This window comes from Pan paniscus, chromosome 8, assembly GCF_029289425.2.
Source record: "Pan paniscus chromosome 8, NHGRI_mPanPan1-v2.0_pri, whole genome shotgun sequence".
NCBI lineage: Eukaryota > Metazoa > Chordata > Mammalia > Primates > Hominidae > Pan > Pan paniscus.
In genome coordinates this window covers 58546592-58555073 of record NC_073257.2, presented here as the reverse complement: position 1 = coordinate 58555073, position 8482 = coordinate 58546592, and the positions used below count along the sequence as shown (strand labels likewise).

General features: G+C 50.5%; 1 pseudogene; it reads left to right on the top strand.

The window, feature by feature from the left end:
* The first annotated feature begins 961 nt into the window (after window positions 1-961).
* Window positions 962-7722, top strand: LOC134728390 (sodium/hydrogen exchanger 3-like; annotated as a pseudogene).
* The last annotated feature ends 760 nt before the right edge of the window (window positions 7723-8482 follow it).

The window sequence follows — 8482 nt, the reverse complement described above, 5'->3', positions numbered from 1 at the left end:
CTTGGAAGGGCTGATTCAGCTGGAACTCAATATTGAAGCACCTAGGATGTGCCTGTTTTACAAACAGAAAAAAGATAATGCAGAAGCATGGGGTCCCTGATTAGCTGATCTGAGCTGGGGTGGGACTTGGCAATCATTGGATCCAGTGCTTTTCCTGAAACATGAGCATTGAGTTTCCTGCCCACACAACCTTGGGCTTAATTAAGTCCAAGGAACAAACAGGGTCCTCAGTATGCTTAAAGCATTGACATTGGATGGAAGACAATTCAATGTTTGAGAAATCCCTGCAGACCCTCTGGGAATGTCTTGAATTCTAAGAAGACCATCTTGCCCTACTTCCTTATTTGACAGAAATGGAAAACTGTGGCTCACTGAGGTGGAGTGAAATAACCCAGGTCATCCAGCAAGGTGAGGGTGGAGCAAAGGCTTGGTCCCATAGAATATATTCATCCATCTCCTTGCCCATCCATTGTCTTCCAGCAGAATGTAAGCTCTGAGAAGATAAGGATTTTCCTCTCCTTTTCTACAACTGCTGTCTTCCTTGATTCTAGCACAGTGGCTGGCACAGGTTGGGTGCTCAGTAAATATCTGGTGAATGGGCCAGGCATGGTGGCTCATGCCTTTAATCCCAGCACTTTGGGAGGCCAAGACAGGTGGATCACGAGGTAAGGAGATCGAGACCACCCTGGCTAAACACAGTGAAACCCCGTCTCTACTAAAAATACAAAAAAAAATTAGCTGGGAGTGGTGGTGGGTGCCTGTTAGTCTCAGTTACTCAGGAGAATGGCGTGAACCCAGGAGGTGGAGCTTGCAGTGAGCAGAGATCATGCCACTGCACTCCAGCCTGGGCCACAGAGCGAAACTCAGTCTCAAAAAAAAAAAAAAAAAAAAAATCTGGGGAATGAACCCAGGTGCCCTGACTTCTCTGCTTCATTTCAGAAAGCTGATCTGAGCACCTACTATGTGCTACAAGCTGTGGCAGGTATTGGGGATAAGATTTGAGCAAGACAGGACCCTTGCCTTCAAGGCACTTAGTTCTCAAGGGCAAGATGGTAGGTATACAGCTAGGCACAGAATTCTGTGGCTACAGTTTTCTAAATGCTACAAAGGGATTTGGGGCTTGTGTAATATGAACTCAGCCGGGAGGTCACAGAAGACTTTAGACCAAGGTTTAAAATAAAGAGGCTGAGGCAAGGCTCCAGTCCCAGAGCATCCCCAGGAGGCCTACCCTGTTCTTCCATGAGTGTCTCCTGATTAGAAACTCTTGAGTCTAGGAGGTCAAGGTGGGAGGATCACTGGAAGCCAGGAGTTCAAGACCAGCCTTGGCAACAAAGCAAGACCTCATCTCTGTAAAAAATAAAATTTAAAAATAAATAAAAATAAAATGTTAGAGAGAGAGAGAGACACAGACACCAGCCTAGGTAACATGGTGCAACCCTGTCTCTATAAAACATACAAAAATTAGCTGTGTGTGGTAGTGTGGCTGAGGTGGGAGAATTGCTTAAGCCTGGGAGGCAGAGATTGCAGTGAGCAGGAATCACACCATTGCACTCCAGTCGGGGTGACAGAGCAAGACCCCGTCTCAAAAGTGAGAGAGAGATTGAGATAAACAGCAGGGTCTGACTGGAGCTGAATTATTGTGCTCAGCCTAGGACCGACTGTCCCACCCACTGACCAGCACTGAGCACAAAGGGTAAACCCTGCAAAGGAAGTGACCGGCTTAGAGAACACTATTCATCATTCCAAGGCCTGATGTTAACCAACCTGAGGCTTCATATTAAACAGAGCACAATAACAGTGTTCTGGTTATGTTTCTTGAAAAGAGTCCCTTTTTTTAGAGATACACATTAAAATATTTACAGATGAAATCATATAATGTCTGCATGTTGCTTCAGCTTAATATTACAGGGGAGAAGGGTTAGGCTGATGGCCATTAGAGCATGTTGACGGTACCTGAGTTCTGTGTATCTTTAGGTTAAAATTTGTTTCAGCCGGGCGCGGTGGCTCAGGCCTGTAATCCAAGCACTTTGGGAGGCAGAGGCGGGCGGATCACGAGGTCAGATCTAGGCCATCCTGGCTAACATGGTGAAACCCCATCTCTACTAAAAATACAAAAAATTACCCAGGTGTGGTGGTGGGCGCCTGTAGTCCCAGCTACTTGGGAGGCTGAGGCAGGAGAACGGCGTGAATCTGGGAGGTGGAGCTTGCAGTGAGCCAAAATCATGCCACTGCACTCCAGCCTGGGCGACAGAGTGAGATTATGTCTCCAAAAAGTTTCTTTAAAAAAGCAAAAAAAGTAAATATATATATAAATATAGATCGATTACATGTGGACTTGGAGCAGCCAACGCCATTGCTTCTCATTCCCAACAGCAGCCAAGACTCCTCAAGCTGAAATGTTTGGGTCGGCCACACCTTTGCACCATGGCTTCCTTTGTTCTTCCTGAAGTCTTTCCTAATTGTGCTGGCATACAGGCTTTCCAGCAGGGAATCCCCTGTTTCAGAATTTCTTCCTAGCCTGACTAAAGCCTTTGCTGGATCTTATAAATCACAAGATTTCACAGGAGATGCAGCCCTGGATCAGATACTCACTAACACCTCTTGTCTTCCCTTGAGTGCTGGGAAAGGGATGCTGGAGACTGGGAAACATTTTGCCATTTGCAGTCTTAGGAGATCGTTGTAAAGATTTCTCCCTCTGGATGGTTTTGACCAGGGCATTGCCAAATTCCATGTCCCAAGAGTCTTGGTTTCTGGATCCTCCTGAGCCTTTGAGTTTCCCATGAGGCCACAGCTGCAAGGGAGGCTGAGCCAAGTGGCCGTAACAACCAGGCAGAGTAGCGGGCAGAAGCAGGGGCAGGGTGCAAGCCTCTCCTCCCCAGGAGAGGAACTTCCCTGTGCCAAGGGGAATGAAGGGACCCAGGGGATGCGTGGCAGACCCGGTGCCCTACCTCTTTTCATAGTCTAGGTTCCCCACAGACCCCTTCATCAGCTGGCTTACTGTTCACTTCTAGGTCATGACATCAGCTGTGTGATGTGGGGACAGAAATCCCTGGCATGGCCTCTATGTCATCCCTCTGCAGACAGAGGAGGACTCAGGCTTGGCCAGGATGCTGGAGTCACCGTGGATATAGACCCTGGCCCATTTGACTCAAGAACCACATACATAACTGGAACCAAGAGGCTGGGTTAATCCCCTCACGGCCCTGGCCACTTGGAAGACCCTAAGCCTCCTTCCAGGTGGCCATGCTAAGCAAAGCTACTTGCAGCCACCCTTCCACGATGCATTCTACATCATCCAGCTATGAAAACCACCTGCCCCCATCACTTTCACACTCATGCCTTCCCCTAAGCTCAAGGGGCCCTGGCCCAAACTTCCTTTAGAACCAGGAAGGAGGTTCTGGCCCTCTTGAAAATCATCCTTTCCAAACAGAAGGCATTTATCTTGGCAAAGCTTAAAAGACAAAAAGCCTGTAATCCCAACACTTTGCTAGGCCGAGGCGGGCAGATCACCTGAGGTCAGGAGTTCGAGACCAGCCTGGCCAACATGGTGAAACCCTGTCTGCACTAAAAATACAAAAATTAGCTGGGCGTGGTGTCAGTCACCTGTAATCCCAGCTACTTGGGAGGCTGAGACAGGAGAATCTCTTGAACCTGGGAGGCGGAGGTTGCAGTGAGCCGAGATCACACCACTGCCCTCTAGCCAAGGCAACAAAGAGTGAAACTCCATCAAAAAACAAAAACAAACAAACAAAAAAAACAAACAGATGACAGCTGAGCTCTAGGGCCCATCCCACAGACAATACCCAGAAACCTCCTCCCCACAACTCCCACACACCTGCCTCCCAGCAGCCGGGCCTCTTCTCCATGGGATTTGCCTGCAAGACTTCTCTCCTGCTTTATCTCAAGTGGGTTTGTCAGGAGGGCAATGTCACCATCCCTCCACTAAATTCATCTCAACAACATTTACTGAGTGCCAAGTGTGTCCTGAACATGGCTCAATGTTCGCATGCACTGTCTTGATTTAACCACACATGCTTATAACCTAGGGGAGGAGCATTGCAGTATTTCATCAATATAAAGATATGCATCTTGATTTTTCATTTTCATATACCTGAAATTTAGCTGGTTCTTCTAATCACAACTGTGACATGGCTGTCCTGCCTGGTCTCATACAGACTCAGCCACAGCGGTTCATAGCGTTGTCACATCAATTAAGATTTGGGCATGGTTATTTCACATGTGGAGTATAGGTGCTATTGTAAATGTCTTCAGAAAGATTCGACTGTGATTCAGCTTTGAATTGAAAAGCTAGTGTGCATGCAAGAAGGCTGGGAACAAAGCAGCAGAATGCCTGTGTGATGTTGGTGAGACAGACACATATTCATCCCTGCAGGGAGGTCCACAATCCAGGTTTTCTTGCAAAGCAACAACCAAGTACTTAAAAACTTAAAACAGGACTTAAAAATGGGACTTAAAAACCATCCCAGGCTGGGCACAGTGGCTCACAACTGTAATCCCACAGCTTTTGGAGGCCAAGGCAGGAGGATTACTGAAGCCCAGGAGTTCAATACCAGCCTGGACAGCATGGTGAGACCACCATCTCTACAAAAGAAAAAAAAAAAAAAAACTTGAAAATTACCTGGACATGGTTACCTGTGTCTGTAGTCCTAGCTACCCAGGAGGCTGAGGTGAGAGGATCATTTGAGTCTAGGAGTTCCAGGCTGAAGAAAGCTAGGATTGTGCCATTGCATTCTACCTTGAGCAACAATGAGACCCCATCTCAAAAAAACAAAACAAAACATCCCCAGGATGAGTGGACACGCTTGCAAGAAATGCTTCACTTCCTGTGCTCCTCAATCAAGGGCCACCAAATGTTTTGTGCAAAGGGCCAGGTAGGCAATATTTTTGGTTTGTAAGCTATACAGGCTCAGCTGCAACCACTTAACTCTGTCATCAGGGCCTGAAAGCAGTCATAGGATTGTAGCTGTGTTCCAACAAAACTTTATTTGCAAAAGCAAAGGAAGGACCACATTTGGCTCATGGGTGATAGTTTGTTGTCCCTTTCTCTTGATGGAACAGAAAACAATGTGTGGAAAAATGAGGGCACTGATGATTTTAAGTCAAAAGTATTACAGAAGATGAACTTTGAAGTAAAAAATGTTCTAAGAATATCTCATTTCAATGATATTTTATGTGTGTGTACTTAAAAAAGTGATGTGTGATTAAAAAACAAAACAAGGGGACTGCCATCAGCAACTGCCCCAAAGGCCGCTGGGCTCCTTGCTGGGTTGTGTGTTCAGCAGCCCCAGCATGGTGCATCAGTTGAGCACAGCTGGGACTCCCCACAACATGCGTGTCCCAGGCTGGCACGGAGACGGAGCACTGATGTTGCTGCCGGGGTCTGCTGATGGCAGTGGCGCTGGTGCTGGGTGGCTGCTATGGGTGAGGTGGTGTCGAGGAGGAGCACAGTAGTGTACATGATGTGAGCCAGGGCTCCCACGTGGCCGCCTTTGAATGGGCCAATGTCCAGGACAAGTACATGATTGCGATCTGCATCCTTGTGGTCAGGCTGGCCAAGATTGGTTCTACCTGTCCCACAAGGCATCACCGTGTTCCCTGAGAGCACCCCTGCTCATCGTCCTGGGCCTGGTGCTGGGCAGCATCATCTGGGTGGCCGACCACATAGTGACTTCATGCTGACATCCCCCATCATGTAGATGCCGGCTACTTCATGCCCAACTGGCTCTTCTTTGGCAATCTGGGCACCATCCTGCTGTACCAGGTCATCAGCACCGTGTGCAATGCAGCCACCACCATCCTGTTCCTCTATGGCATCTCTCTTAGCAGGCTCATGGGCAACCTACAGATAGGGCTGCTGGGCTTCCTCCTGTTCGGCAGCCTGATCACCACTGTGGACCCAGCAGCCATACTGGTTGGGTTTGAGGAGGTTCATGTCAGTGAGGTACTGTTCATCATCATCTTCAGGGAGTTGCTACTGAATGACTGTACAATGTGTTTCAATCTTTTGTGATGCTGGATGATGAGAACATGACCAGCGTGGACCATGCCAAAGGTGTAGTGTCCTTTGTGGTGAGCCTGGGGGGCATGACTGTGGGGTGGTCTTTGCCTTCCTGCTGTCACTGGTGACCCACTTCACCAAGCATGTGCACATCATCTAGCCTGGTTTTGTGTTAGTCATCTCCTACCCGTCCATAGGATGTCTGAGAAGCTGTTGCTGTTGGCCATCATGGCCATCATCTTCTGTGGCATCTGCTGTCATAAGTACATGAAGGCCAACATCTTGGAGCAGTCGGCCAACACCATGCACTACACCGTGAAGATGCTGGCCAGTGGTGCCAATACCATCTTCATATCCCTGGGCATCTCGGCCATGAACCTGCTCATCTGGACGTGGAACATGGCCTTCATCCTCCTGCACTGGCCTTCACCTTCATGTACTGAGCCATGGTGTCATCCAGTCCTGACTCCTGTACTGCTATTGGATGATGCAGCTGGAGATCATAGACCAGGTGGTCATGTCCTATAGAGGCCTGCATGGGGCCATGGCCTTCATCCTGGTCGTGCTTCCAGACAGAAGCAAGGTCAAGGAGAAGAACCTGTTTGTCAGCACCACCGTCATCATCTTCTTCACAGTCATTTTCCGGGTCCTGACCATCAAGCCCCTGGTGCAGTGGCTGAAGGTGAAGAGGAGTGAGCACCAGGAGCCCAAGCTCCATGAGAAGCTGCACCACCATGCTTTCAACCACATCCTCTTGGCCATCAAGGACATATCCCCGCATTTCAGGCACAACTATCTCAGAGAGATGTGGTCCCACTTTGACAGGAAGTTCCTCAGTGGAGTCCTCATGAGAATGCTGGCCCAGAAGTCTCCATATGGGATCCTCAATGTCTTCCATGAGCTGAACCTGAAGGATGCCATCAGCTAAGCCACCAAAGGAGAGTGCCTAAGGTTCGGGCCTTCATCAGCTCCCCCAGTAATGATAACGTCGTCAACATGGACTTCACGCCATGATCGTCCACCATGGTGGCCTCTGTCTCCTACCTTCTGAGGGAGAACATCAGTGCCGTCTGTCTGGACGTTCAGTCCCTAGAGCAGTGTGGCAGAGCATTCCATATGGGGAGGACCCCGTCACGCACCACACGCTGCAGCAGTACCTGTGCAAACCGGGGAAGGAGTACATGCATCGCTACAGCCACACCAACTGAGGACAAGAAGCAGGACTGGGAAATCTTCCACAGGTCCGTGAGGAAGCACCTGGAGTCCTTCAAGTTGAGCAAGCTCGGGATCAACCAGAACAAGAAGGCAGCCAAGCTGTACAAGCCAAAGAGCGCCCAGAAGCGGTAAAACAGCAGCATCCCCAATAGGAAGCTGCCCAGGTAGAGCCCCGTGCACAATTTCACCATTCAGGAGAAAGACTTGCAAATTTCAGACACGGAGGAGGCCCCCAACTATGATGCTGAGGAGACAAGGGAGGGGGGTGGTGTCAGGGCGAGTACTGAGACCCCAGCCTCATCGCCAGAGTGCCACCCTGGCTGTCTCCTGGGGAGATGGTGGTGCCCTCACAGAGGGCCTGCGTGCAGATCCCCCACTCTCCTGGCACTTTCCGCTGCCTGACGCCCTTGCAGCTCAGCTACAAGTCGGTGGACTCATTCCTGCAGGCAGATGGCCCCAAGGAGCGACCCCAGGCTGCCTTCCCCTAGTGCACGCCATGTGACACCGGCTCTGACATGCCCCTGACCGGACGGACGCTTGTCCCCATGGGCCGCCCACTGCGGCCTCCGAGAAGCTCCTGGGCGCCCCCGCCCGACTCGCGCCTAGGGGTTCAGAACTCCCAAAGCTCTGCGCCTACTCCAGCAGAGCCGCACTAACGCGAACCCGCGAACCCGCGAACCCGGGCTGGGGCCTGGGCCTGTGTGGCCATACTGCGCTGCTGAAGCTGGCGTTGCTGCCACCCTTGTGCCAAGCACTGCGCACGTCCTGGGGGCGGGAGAGACGCCGCTGTGACACTAGGCCGGGAAATGCCGGTGTTCCAAGGCTTGAAGCTGGCTTCCATTGGAATCGCTGCCAGGGAAACCGAGGCCCGCACAAAATAAATTTGCAAAAGTGATGCCCCAGGCAAGACTCCAGGCCCCTCCCAGCCCTGCGCCTCTCCCTGCTGACGGTGGGGTGCGTCCAGAGTGCCAGGACTCAGGGCCTGACCCTGGAGGGTGGCAAGTGGCAGGAGTAAAGAGAGAGTGGTAAAGGGGGGAGAAAACGGGGCGAGCAAGAGGGAGAGAAGGTTTTGTGAAAAGACAGTGGGGAGAAAAGTTTTTGGGTAGATGGAGCAGGAAAAGAGGGTGGCGAGCAGGAGGCATAAAAGACGGTAGGGAAAAGAGTGGGGGAAAAGGTTTTGGGTAGATGGAGGGAGAAAAGGTGATAAGCAGGAGGTGGGAAGGAGGGTTGGGAAAACGACGATGGAAA